Genomic DNA, 12637 nt, shown 5'->3' on the forward strand with positions numbered 1-12637 from the left:
TCATGTTGAGGAAGTTTTCTTCTATTTCTCTTTTGTGGAATGTTTTTATTCATGACTGTGTGGTTTTTGTTTTTGGTACTGAGGATTGAACTCAGGGGTGCTTTACCAGTGAGCTACATCCTCAGCTTCCCCCCACACACACACCTTTTTGAGTCTCACAAGTTGCTGAGGCTGGCCTTGAACTTGCAATCCTCCTGCATCAGCCTCTGGAATCACTGGGATTACAGATGTGAGCCATTACGCCTGGCTAACAATTTTTTTAAATATTTTTTTTTAGTTGTAGATGGACACAATATTTTTATTTTTATTTGTTTATTTTTATGTGGTGCTGGGGATTGAACCCAGGGCCTCAAGTGTGCGAGGCAACCACTCTACCACTGAGCTACAAACCCAGCCCTAACAATGTGTTTTAATGAACAGATGGAAAGCTTTTGTTCTGGCTTTGAGTTGTTATTCCTATCTACGTCAGAAAATACATTTTGTTCAGCTGAATTTCTAAATCACTTGAAGATACTCATCAAGCTGAAGCCATAAAACTGCTTCTTGATAGTTTTTGGACAGTTCGATTCATGTACATTTAATGGTTTCTAAGCCTATTAAGCTGATTGTCTTCATTAACCTAAGTTAATTTGAGTCTGTGTTCACTTGTCTAAAGATACAGAGACACAGAGATATAAGAGACATAAGATGATTTGTTTTTATTGGTTGGTTTACTTTAATGCTTCTTTATCACCTGTACTTGGGCTTCTCCAACACGCATTCCTGGAGTACTAGGAGCGTACCAGAGGGTGTGGAGCTAAGGTGCCTCTCTCTCTGGGAGGTAAGTGGTTAGAGCTGTTTCTGTGTTCTCCTCTGCCTATCTTGGGGTGCCCTACATAGAAAGGTTTGAGAAGCAGGGAGCTTGTCAGAGCTTCCTGGATTGGGTTTCCTGGTAGTGTTGGAGTCTGCATCTTTCCACAGTACCTACATGAAAGTCACATGTCACTGAATTGCTACCGTGGAGAGGAAAGTCTCAAAAGCAGGACTTGGTAGTTCACCTGCAGCATTGCCCTAGAAAACAATTTTTAAAAAAAAATCTTTTGTGTGCACTTAGCCGGAGCCTTGTCTATCAAATGTCACTGTTGTGCTGGGCTCTAGGGGATACGTAGGGATGACCATCAGCAGGCTTTACCTGGCAAATACCCTCTGAGAGATGCTTGTATGTGGAAAAAACCTTTCTGTGTTCAAGACCAGTTCTTTGGTTTAACCTAGGCTTTTTTTTCTTTTTTTAAATTTTTAGTTGTAGTTGGACACAACACCTTTATTTCACTCATTTATTTTTATGTGGTGCTGAGGATCGAACCCAGGGTGGATTGCTCTACCACTGAGCCACAACCCTAGCCCTAACCTAGGCTTCTTTATGCAAAAACTTAGCCCAGATTTTTGAAATGTAATTCATCATCATAAATATGATCATTTTGAAATTTCTTTGGTAGATTATGACAATAGAATAAGATCAGTGTTATCCGTAAGTAACACATCCCCACATGGCTAGAAGATCTCTTGCCCGTTTTCCAGTTTGGCTAACTTCTGATGGATACAGCCCTACTGGCATTTTTGAGTAATTTTGTGAGTAATATTGCTAATGTAATATTTGACTGAATACTTACAGTTCTTTAATTTTGTACAAATACCCCAAGGGTCTTTTGCTAATGGCTACATTTTAAATAAATCATATGAATGCTAGGCAAATGTTAATGATCTTCAATGCAAATGTTGGTAGCAAACCTAAAGAAGTTACGAACCAAGATTTGGAACTCACTACATTTATAATGTTACATGTTTGTTAAAAATGTGGAGGGAAAAAAGATTTTAAAGAGAGGTATTTTTGCCATAACTGTAAAATAAATGGTAGTTGGTACTTTTCATAAAAATTGTTCTTAGGAATAGCAGGATCCCCACTTACTGGTAATTGAATGCTTGAATAATGGCTACAGTTCCTAAATTTTATAGAGCAATGAAAGTGATAGTTTTTTAAATAAACGTAGTTAATACCATTTTATGATTATTTTATTTTTGCTTAATACTTATAAATATTATGAAAATAAATATCTGGTCTTAGTTGATCATCCTAATAGAATTTGCTTAGATTACAAAAACAATTATAGCTAATAGACCCTCAAAAATGTGTCTTTTGGCCAGGCACGGTGTTACAGGCCTGTAATTCCAGTGGCTCAGGAGACTGAAGCAGGAGGATCTCGAGTTCAAAGCTAGCTTCAGCAATTTAGTGAGATGCTAAGCAACTCAGTGAGACCCTGTCTCTAAATAAAAATACAAAAAAGGGCAGGGGATGTGGCTCAGTGATCGAGTGCCCCTGAGTTCAATCCCTAGTACACACGCATACACCAAAAAATGTGTCTTTCCCTGGGGGTATAGCTCAGTGATAGAGCACTTGCCAAGCATGCATGAGGCTCTGGGTGGAATCCCCAGCACTTCAAACAAAACAAAGCAAAAACCCTTCTCCTTGTATTATAGTCTCTCCTTCCAGGGAGGCGCAGAGGTCACCACAGGTAATGGGGTGTTTATTGGAAGGATACAGCAGCAGCTGCCTGCTTAAGTGTGGTGGTTCTGATATCGCCTCTCCTGCCTCCAGGATTGGCATCCAGATTGGCATCATTCTGACTTGTGTAGGATTCTGCTTCTCTTCCACTGTCTGGTCCACTCCACGTCCATTGGTTCACTCTCTTCCCACTTTCCCTGTTTAGATTCCAGAGTGGCATAAGCTAACTAAGCCTGACCATCTCCTGGGTGGGGAGAGAACTGGCAGGGCAGTTTCCCTTAGAAGGAGGTGTTGGAAGAGCTATCATGGTGCCAGTGACATTGAGCAGAGCAGCACTCTGGCCCACTACGTGACATTGTGCTGATGGGACCCAATGAGCCCGCAGTAGCAAGAACTTAGCCGTCCCAGTGATTGGCCTGCCTGGTTTATTCAAGAGTAGACAATGGATTTTACTCAAAACTCTAATTGTTCTTGTTATATAATTATAACAAGAGTGAGTCATTTTGTAGGCAGAAGCTATGGCTGATTTGTGGCTTTCTCCAGAAGTGTGAGTGAAGTCAGTGGCCTGTTTCACAAAGTACTAGATAAGCAGATTTCTAGATCTCTTCAATTAAGAGAACACTTAACTTGGCATTTACGCTTGGAGCTCCTTACACAACTCCCCATCCCCAAACATTAGAGCATTTTTGCACTGGAGCAGCTCTGTGAGATTGGTACCAGTGCTTTCTATCTATCTATTCTTGTAAGACTCAGCCAGGGACCTTACAGCCATATGGTACCTGACATCACTGTGGAAGTGAGATTTGGGTTGCCAATCTTTCTGGTTACTCAGTGTGTGACTGTTTGAATGTTTATTGTTTTTGTTGTTATTTCTTCAGATTGGTAATTTAACTTTTTGAATCCCATTTTGTTTCTCTCTTTCTCTCTCTCTCTCTCCTTTTTTTTTTTTTTTTTTTTGTTGTTGTGGTACTGGGGATTGAACCCAGGGCCTTGTGAATGCAAGGCAAGCACTCTACCAATGATCTATATCCCCAGCTTGTTTCTCTTATTTTGATCTAATTTGGAAATTTAATAAGCAATTCCTGCCAAACTTCCCCTTAGAACAACATTTTTTCTACAGTGCTTGATTAAATTATTAGGCAAAAATAATTAGCTGGGTTTTTTTTTTTCCTCTTAATGCCATGGAGTTTGGTAGAGGAAATGAGTGCAGTAATTGTCAAACTTAAAAAAATAATAATCTACCATGTTGTTGGTTTATCTTCGTATTTGGTCATAATGAATACTGTCTGTTTTCATTTTAAGGAAAACAGTTTGAACATGAGTACAATTAGTATTCAGATTTTTTTCACTGGATATACTGCATCAAACTATTCAATAATTCAAAGTACATAGGCTCTATAATCCTTTGGACCAGAACAGAAATCTGGATCATATTTTTTTCCACCTATGTAATATGATCATTTTTCATTTGTAGGGTCCCAAACTAATGATTTACATATTAACATACCAAATGGCCTGCAATTTAGATTTGTATCATCCTTTGTTTTAGAAAGCCATCTACTATAAATCTCCAAAGATAAGCTGTTAGGCCATTTCTAACTCAAAAACAAAGAATAGATCTACTTTTGTAAAAAATCACACAATGTAGATTTTAAAAACAATTTCTGAATACCATGTCATGGATTATATTCTATTTAAATTATTTATGGAAAGGTATATGTATTTTGCACTAAGAAGTATCTTATACATCCAACCACTTTTATATCAAGATAGTTCAGTTGTATGTTGAAAAATGATAGGAAACATTTTTATTTTTTCTTTAATTTTGATTTTGTCGTAAGTTTACTTTTAATCAATAAGCTGATCACCTTACCATCCCTCAGAAGACCAAGGCCTCTCTTTAGTCTTGAATAGCTTGAATTTTGGTGCGCATTTTTGTTACTTTCAGAAATTAAGTCAAAATAGCCTTATATTAAAGGTAGCCTTATATGGAGAGCCTTATTGCAAAGATATCAGAACATTTAATTTCTAGTATTTTTTCTAGAATTCAGAATCTTGGGTATTTTGGGGGCATATAAGAACTTTGAGAAGAGTTCTCTATTTAGTTATGGCTAAGGTATGTTTTGTACACTGCGGATGTCTTTATGCTTTCTGACATATGGCTCAATAAAGCTCATCAACAGATAAATTGCTCTGTGTGTATGTGTTAAAATATTCTTGCCTTAAAATAGAGTACTCATGCGGCCAAATGGTCTTCTAGTGATTCATCTTTCTGTGTGCCTGGTCAACGCAGGCCTGATAAAGTCCATGGGAGTAAGAAAGAAGAATGAAACATCTTTTCATTGTTAATGATCTGAACCTGGATTAAAAGTATTTTGGGCATGTAAAGATTTTATGGAAAAAGTAATATATGTGTGTTTGGCTTTTACTAGTTAAGATGGCAAGTGGTTGAACAGATAAAATATGTTTTGGTTTTAACCATCATTTTTATTGACTCTGTTCTAAAAGGAAGTAGTTATTGAAAGCGTGCATGTGGTCAGGTTTACTACTTCCACTGTGCACACATCATTATTGCTACCATTACCCGTCATCACTGGTGGCCACTGCACCTGTCATGAGAGTTCAGACGTGCTGCATCAACTGATGGAGATGGTAATGTGGATAAGTAAAGACTGTATGATAGTTTGGGATTTAAAGTCATATTATATTGTCTAATAGCTCTTGTAGGAATGATGGTTTATGGACATAGCTTTTATCTTCTAATAAAGATTCTTAAAATCAGCTCAATTTATGTGATGTAATTTTGTTTCCTACTTTGATACAGGATTAGTAAAGTGTGCAGTCATTTGGGTCGTTGCTTTTCTTACCTCGCTGTGTTACGTATTTTTATGTCGGATCTTCTATAGTACCTATAAATGTACATCAAATATTTAATTCATGGTTGAAACTTTTTGGCATCTTTAGTCCTTGAGGAAGTACTATTTTATATATAAAAAATCAACTTTGTTATGATATAAATACGTTGTATGCAAACCTGAAAAGAAATGTGTACAGCTTGAACATTTGAAGAGTTAATAAATCTTACCTTTTGAGAACGACCCTGGAACTGGTACTAAATACTGTTCTGTTGAGTCGACTCCATTAATTGGTGTATTTTGTTTTTTGTGTTTTTTTTTTCTTCTTCTTCTTTTTAAAATTTGTTCTTACATAACAGCAGAATGTATTTTGACAGATTATACGTATGTGGAGTATAACTTCTCATTCTTCTGGTTGTACATGATGTGGAATGACATTGGTTGTGTAATCATATATGCATAAAAGAAAGTAATGTCCAATTCATGTAGTTTATTCTTGATGGACTTATTTCCCTTCTGTTCTGAACCAAAACTTCACTTTGCAATAAACGACTGGCAGATGAAGCACAAAAGACGTCTCCTGGCTGTGACGGTGCCTCTGTGGATTGTGTGGCTGTGAATCCATCAATTGATCCTCCTCTGGCCTACATTCATATTTTCCTCCTTTGTAACTACTCCTCTTCTCTGTGGTAAGAACATAATTAATCTACGTGAGGTGAGTTTCCAGGGGATGGTAATGGGTACCCAGCAGCATAGAAAATATATAGTTAAGTGAGAAATCTTGGAAATTGCTGCTTGTTTACAGTGTGTTCTTGGTGACAAAAATGCCTGCCAGACGCTTTCAGTTCTAATGACTCTCCCCTTCCTGCCTGCTCTGTCTGCATCATCCCTGTCCACCCTTGACCTTCCTCCCTAGTGCCCCATCAGTATGGCAGACACATCCCCAGGAAGCAGGCCAGCAACACCAGACAGCACTTTTCCTAGGGCAGAGGCCTCGCTTGCCTTGACTGTCTCAGCAGGCCCTGTGGATGGGCTTAATTGTGAAAGTCACCCATATGGGGGATGCAAGGACCTCTTAGGTCAGAGAAGTGGGTTCCTTCCCGGACAGCTATTGAGCCAGGGCCCGGCATTGCCTCCAGGGTCTTTCTGACCAAGGTGTGAAATGGTTTTCCCCTTATACTGTACAGAGGTTTCCTTTGATTTATTGCTGTTAAGCTGTTGCTTCAAGAGCTGGGCACAAATTCTACAAACAGTGGGGAATCACAAGAAATTTGTGATAATTGCATTTAAGATAGGAGCCCATTTGTCAGGTGACACTTAACGTGCTGTTAATCAGAGTGATGATTTCTAAGCCATGGGGTTTGCTTCTTGTCTGATTTTTTTTCTTTATATTTTATTTTTGGAACTAATCAGGTTTTTGTTTTCTTCTAAGGAAACAATAGCAAATGTCAGACTGAACATTATATGATTGGATTATTTTTCATCAATTTAAAAAAAGCACAAGACTGTGTTTATGGTTGAAATTTTGGATGCCTGAGAAGATCATTAATGTTTTGATAAAAACAGATGGCAAGAATCTTCAGAGGTCACGCCCGTCTTTCACTGATGTCTCAAGTTGACAAGGTGATAGATAACAGAAGTTTCATCACCCCTACCCTCTCTGCATCTTAGGCAGGGTCTGTCCAAGTACCTCTCCTCTTGTGTTCAGCCTATAAATACAGATGAATATTTGGACAAAAATGGGTTTTGGCACTCAGCTGTAAGAGCAGGGTAACCTTTTCAAGGCCAAGGAATTTTTCTGTGTGTGGGTGGTCCTTCTGTCTGCTGGAAACAGATGAAAGTCTTTCTGCCTTGCCAAGTCCTGAGGAACTTGTGGAGCTCGAGGTGGGGATCTTGAGGACCCCAAGGGGTCAAGGGAGAGAGGAACTTGAGGGTGACTTGACTTAGGGAGCCAGTTCTTTTATTGGATCGAGCTAGGAGAGATTGGACCCATCTTAAAAACGAATTCATACTAGACAATATAGAAAACAGAAAGAAAGAAAATAAGCATATTCTTCACAATCATTTTAACAAGTGACTATTGTCCCTTATTTTCTTCCTCTCCCCTCATTTCCCTATGTGCTTGGCTGTCCCCACACAGTGGAATACCCACTCCCTGTGGCCAAGGAGCTCCTGGTAGGGAAACAGACCAGTGAAAAAAAAAAATTAAAGAGGCCCAGGGGTAGGAGAAAGGTTATGAGATGGCCTCTGTGAGGGCCCAAGGGACAGCTGGAGGTTCACGAGTCAAAGTAGGAATGATTCTTAAATTTAGTCAGGGAGACCGACCCTGAAGGATTCGTAACACTCGTGGGGCTCAGCATGTATAAATGCAAGAGGAAGGAACCTCCTCTTTGCCACTTGCTCTTGGTTGAGTAAGTGCACAGAGCTCTTGTGAGGGGTGCTGTTGGTGAGCAGAGGTCACTTTAGGGAAGGACTCATGTGCCAGCCAAAGAGGTGGATATATGCCTGCAGGCAGAGAGCCATTGAGGGTCATAAGTCAGGGGAATGACATGACAGGGTTTGTACTTAAGGAGGGTTTCTGGCAGCTGCGTCAAGGGTGGAGTGAGATGGGTGACAATTCAGGGAGACCATTGTTACCATCCAGGTAGGAGGAGGTGATGAAAGTGGATCTGGTAGCAATGACGAGAGAGACCGAGAGTGAGTGAGCAAATTTTGTTGGGGAAAAGTTCCATTTCAGACTTAATGTTTTGAGGAGCCTGGGTAGAATCCAAATGGAAATATGCTGCAGGCTGGTGGCTCTGTGCCTGGAGCCCTGGGGAGAGGTCCCATCCAAATGGTCAGGATTTGGGAATCCTTAGCTGGAAGTGGAAGTAGAAGCTAGTTTGGAAAAGGATATGAAAAATGCCTCAGAGAGAGTATTTGGGTAATAGAGAAAGAAACCTAGGCTTGGTCCTTGGAGACCCCCCAAATGAGACCAGCAGAAGAAAGTGTGTTGAGGGGCCCAACGGGAGGTATGGCTGTGAATGTCTCTCCACAATCAAGTGAGCTTTAGAACTGAATTGTCCATTGAATTCAGCAACAAGGAGCCAATAAGGGCTTTGAAGAAAGCCATTCTGGTAGCCTGGGGATAAGGATGCAGGTCAGGGCTTCTTCATAGACATGGTTATAAATAGAGTGGACATAAATCACATCAGCACCAATGGTTGGCTTTTTTCTCTTATTGTAGAGTCTCCATAGCCATTGCTCTTAAGTATCCATTCCTTAGGATAAGTGTTCTAGAGATGTTCCAAAGAGTCTTACCATTTTTATGGATTTGAAACTATATTGTCACATGATATTCAGATTGGAGCATTCTGGTTGGCAGCAGCATCAGTAATGCCTGATATTGTCAGTTTCGCCACAGACTCACCAGCATAGGATTTTACCTCACTAAATCATTTTCCTAATACAAATGAAAAACAGTGCATTCTCACAGTATAGACTTGCAGTGATATGTTGGTGACCAATGGACATGTCTTATAGTCATTTTTAGCTTCTGGGCAACCATATCAAGAGCCATATATTGGACCAGAAGTTTTAAAATTGAAATGGAAAGTCAGCTTGTCAAACCATCTGACCATTGCTGTGGGACCGGCTGCTCTTGCACTGTCCTCCTGGATAAAATGCTTAATTAATCTCTCAGGGTCTGTTTCTTGACGAAGAGAGTTTGCTGGCATTTTCTAAAGTTCTTTCCAGTGTTAAGATTTTGAGCTGTTCAGCTCTGTTCTCAGCATCTCCCAGCCCACAGCCAGCCCCAGGTAAACATTAGGAAATTGACAGATCAGAAAATGTATTTTGCCTTGGAGTAGGAAGATATTACCTACAGAACAATAAAGATTCTCAGTATTGTATTCATTAAGAAAAATAAATAAAAAGAAGAAAGTCGGGCCGGGCGAGGTGGCCGATACCTGTAATCCCAGAAAATCTAGAAGCTGAGGCAGGAAGATCAAGAGTTCAAGACCAGCCTCAGCATCTTAGCAAGGCTCTAAGCAACTTAGTGAGACCATGTCTCAAAAAATAAAAAGCCTGGGGGTGTGATTCAGTGGTAGAGTGCCCCTGGGTTCAATCCCCAGTACCAAAAAAATAAAATAAAAGTCAGTGTTATCTTACTATAATGATAATCCTACTCTCCTACCCTGATTTTTAGCTACCACCTACTTATTAGGTTTTAGTTCAAATGTTTCTTCCCAGGGGACTTGTTGTCTAATAGATTAAATTCACTAGATGATCTCTCATCCCATTGGTCCTCCTTTATTTATTATCATCTGCAAACTAGGATGTGTCACCAGAACAATGACCTTCTACGTGTAATTGTTTATGGTATCCCCCACACCCAGCCTAGAAGCCAGCACATCATGCCTCAACACATGTTGAATGAACATAAACTCAGACGATCATTTTTTAACATTTTGTCATATTTCCTTTTGGCTTTTTCTCTGTGATATGTTTACATATCAAGATTTTTTTTTTTTATTCATCCGGACATGATGGCACATGCCTCTAATCTCCGCCACTTGGGAGGCTGAGGCAGGAGGATCACAAGTTCCAGGCCAGCCTCAGGAACTTGGGGAGATCCTGTCTCAAAATAAAAACCAAAAAGATCTGGGGATGTAGCTCAGTGGTAGAGTATCTCTGAGTTCCCCCCACCAAAATATATTGTTTCCTTCTAAGAATGAGGTCAGTGTGTACTACTGTTTCATTATTTGGTTTTCATTCCTATTGAATTATTTGTCTGTGATAGCCTATTGTAGTGATCTATTCTCACTCACAGCACTTTGAGCAACGGCTAGTCTAGTTTAGAAATACAGCCTGGGATGTAGGAGACTTACAGAATGAATCAGTTCTAGTTTCTAAAAATGGTCAAACTAGCTGGACACAGTGGCACATCCCTGTAACCCAATTACTTGCCCCAGCTGGGGAAAGAGGATGGCAAGTTTGAGACTAATCTGGGCAATTTGGTGAGACCCTATCTCAAAAAAAAAAAGGACTGGGGATGTGGCTCAGTGGTAAAGTGCCTAGGGTTCAATCTCCAGCACTGCAAGAATAAAATCAAACAAAAAAGGTCAAACTGTCTAAACTGATCTGATGTTGGAGAGCATGATTTATCACTGTGGGCAGTGGCCCCCAGGGGACATGGATGGAGAGACTGGAGAGTTGAGGAAGGACGCTGGTGGCCAGCCTCGCACGTGCCCTCACACACGTGATGTTGCTAACAGCAGTCCTGTTAAGCAGGTGTTATTAACCCCTCTTGCAGATATCTCAGGGTTGTGAAATAGCACCCCGAAACACTCTAGCTATTTGTGGCTCAGCTAAATTCAAACCTGGGTCTCCTGACCCTGGGTCCTTATTTTAGGTAGACTCTCCCATGGGAGCACTGGAGTCCTTGGTTACAGGTAGACCACACTGCTGGTTCTTTTGCTGGTAGAGCTGGCTTTGATGGGGTTGAACCCCAGTGCACACAGCCAACCATTTTTTTCCTGACTGCTGCTATTTGTCAGCTGTGGGTAGTTACCTTATTCTGTTGAAGCTTAGTAAGCCCAGAACATGAAATCAATGAGTGATCTTACTTTTTAATCAGGAGTCTGAAAGTTCAAGTTGTATTGAGTAGCTGAGGGCCAAGGCCAGGACTTCCAGCTCTAATTTAGCAAACGTTTGATTCAAAGTTTCCATTTCCTTGGGTCTGGCCTTTTGCAAAGATATTAAGAAGGACCATTTGAACTTTATTCTGATCACCTGGGAAATAGCAGCACAGAACTTCCAGGGGCCTGTCAGGAACAATGTGACACAGCTTGAATAACTAAAAATCAGAGTATCATTTTCAGTTAAAAACCCAGAGCAGATACACAAAGTAGCATTATACTACAAGGGACCATAGCTGAAATTGAGTGAATTCTTAATCACATTTAGATTCGGAATGGGCCACTATGATAAGATTCAGCTTTATTTGAAAGGGACTGTTATTACTAATAATCATTAATCATTGTGAGCCATAAAATCTGATACAGAAGAGTAGGAGAATTAAAGGATGAGAAAAGTGAGTATCATGTTCAAGAGTCTCATTTAATCACATACAGCTTCCTGAGATGTGATTTTAATTTTTAAACAACTGCTCTTCATTTATGGAGATTCTGTGGCTCGGTGACTACCACTGCAGCCACCCGAGCTTTCCCTAATAATTTAAAAATATACATTTGCATGCATATTTAAAAAAGATTAAGATGGGGAAGTTTATGATATGTGTTTTTAACCACAATTTTAAAAAGCCCACACATTCGTGGTGATTCATTATCTCTCTTCTGATCAAAAGGAAGTATTTATTTTTAAAACTCTTTTTTAGTTTTTAAAATCACATGTAATTGATACAATTGAAATAATACAGGAATCTACAAAGTGAGCAAATTTTTTTTTTACTCCAAATTGAACTCAATAGGCATCTGCTGATAGTACTTTTGTGTAATTTTTTTTTTTAATGATAGTGCATTTTGGCTACTTATAGATCAGAAAAGCACAGTGACAATAGCAAAATTGGAAACAACCAAGTGTCCATCAGCAGATGACTGGACAAACAAAATGTGGTATATACATGAAATGGAATATTTTTCAGTCTTAAAATGGAATCAAATTCTAATGCATGCTACAACATGGATGAACCTTGAAAACCTCATGTTAAGTGAAATAAACCAGGTGTCAAGAAGCAAATATTGTATGAATCTATTTATGTTGAGAGGGGTGGGGATTTGTTGTATATAAGTATAGAATTTTTATCTGGAATGATGATAAAGTTCTGGAAATGAGTACTGGTGATGCTTATACAACATTGTGAATGTACCCAATGTCATTCATTTGTTCGTTTAAAATGGTTAAATTTAATGGTTAAGCTTTACCATTTTAACATATTAAATGTTAAGTATATTTTATGTATATTTTGTCACAATAAGTAAAGAAAAAGCTGGGCATGGTGGCACACGCCTATAATCCCAGCAACTCAGGAAACTGAAGCAGGAGGATCACTAGTTCAAAGCCAGTCTCAGCAATTTAGTGAGGCCTGAGCAATTTAGCAGGACCCAATCTCAAAATAAAAAATATAAAAAGGGCTGGAGATGTGGCTCAGTGGTTAAGCACCACTGGGTTCAATTCTTGGTACAAAACAAACAAACAAAAGACAACATAATATATATATATATATATATATATATCTATATAT

The 12637-nt window shown here is 39.3% G+C and overlaps 1 long non-coding RNA gene across 1 annotated transcript in view; it reads left to right on the forward strand.

Annotated features, from left to right (window-relative positions):
• The first annotated feature begins 288 nt into the window (after positions 1-288).
• The window catches only part of LOC125617192, a 14956-nt gene continuing 2607 nt past the window's right edge, over positions 289-12637 (forward strand). The window contains exon 1 of the long non-coding RNA XR_007348101.1: positions 289-7017. This is a non-coding gene — a long non-coding RNA (uncharacterized LOC125617192). The remainder of the gene's footprint in view (positions 7018-12637) is intronic.

This window comes from Marmota marmota, unplaced genomic scaffold (assembly GCF_001458135.2).
Source record: "Marmota marmota marmota unplaced genomic scaffold, marMar, whole genome shotgun sequence".
NCBI lineage: Eukaryota > Metazoa > Chordata > Mammalia > Rodentia > Sciuridae > Marmota > Marmota marmota.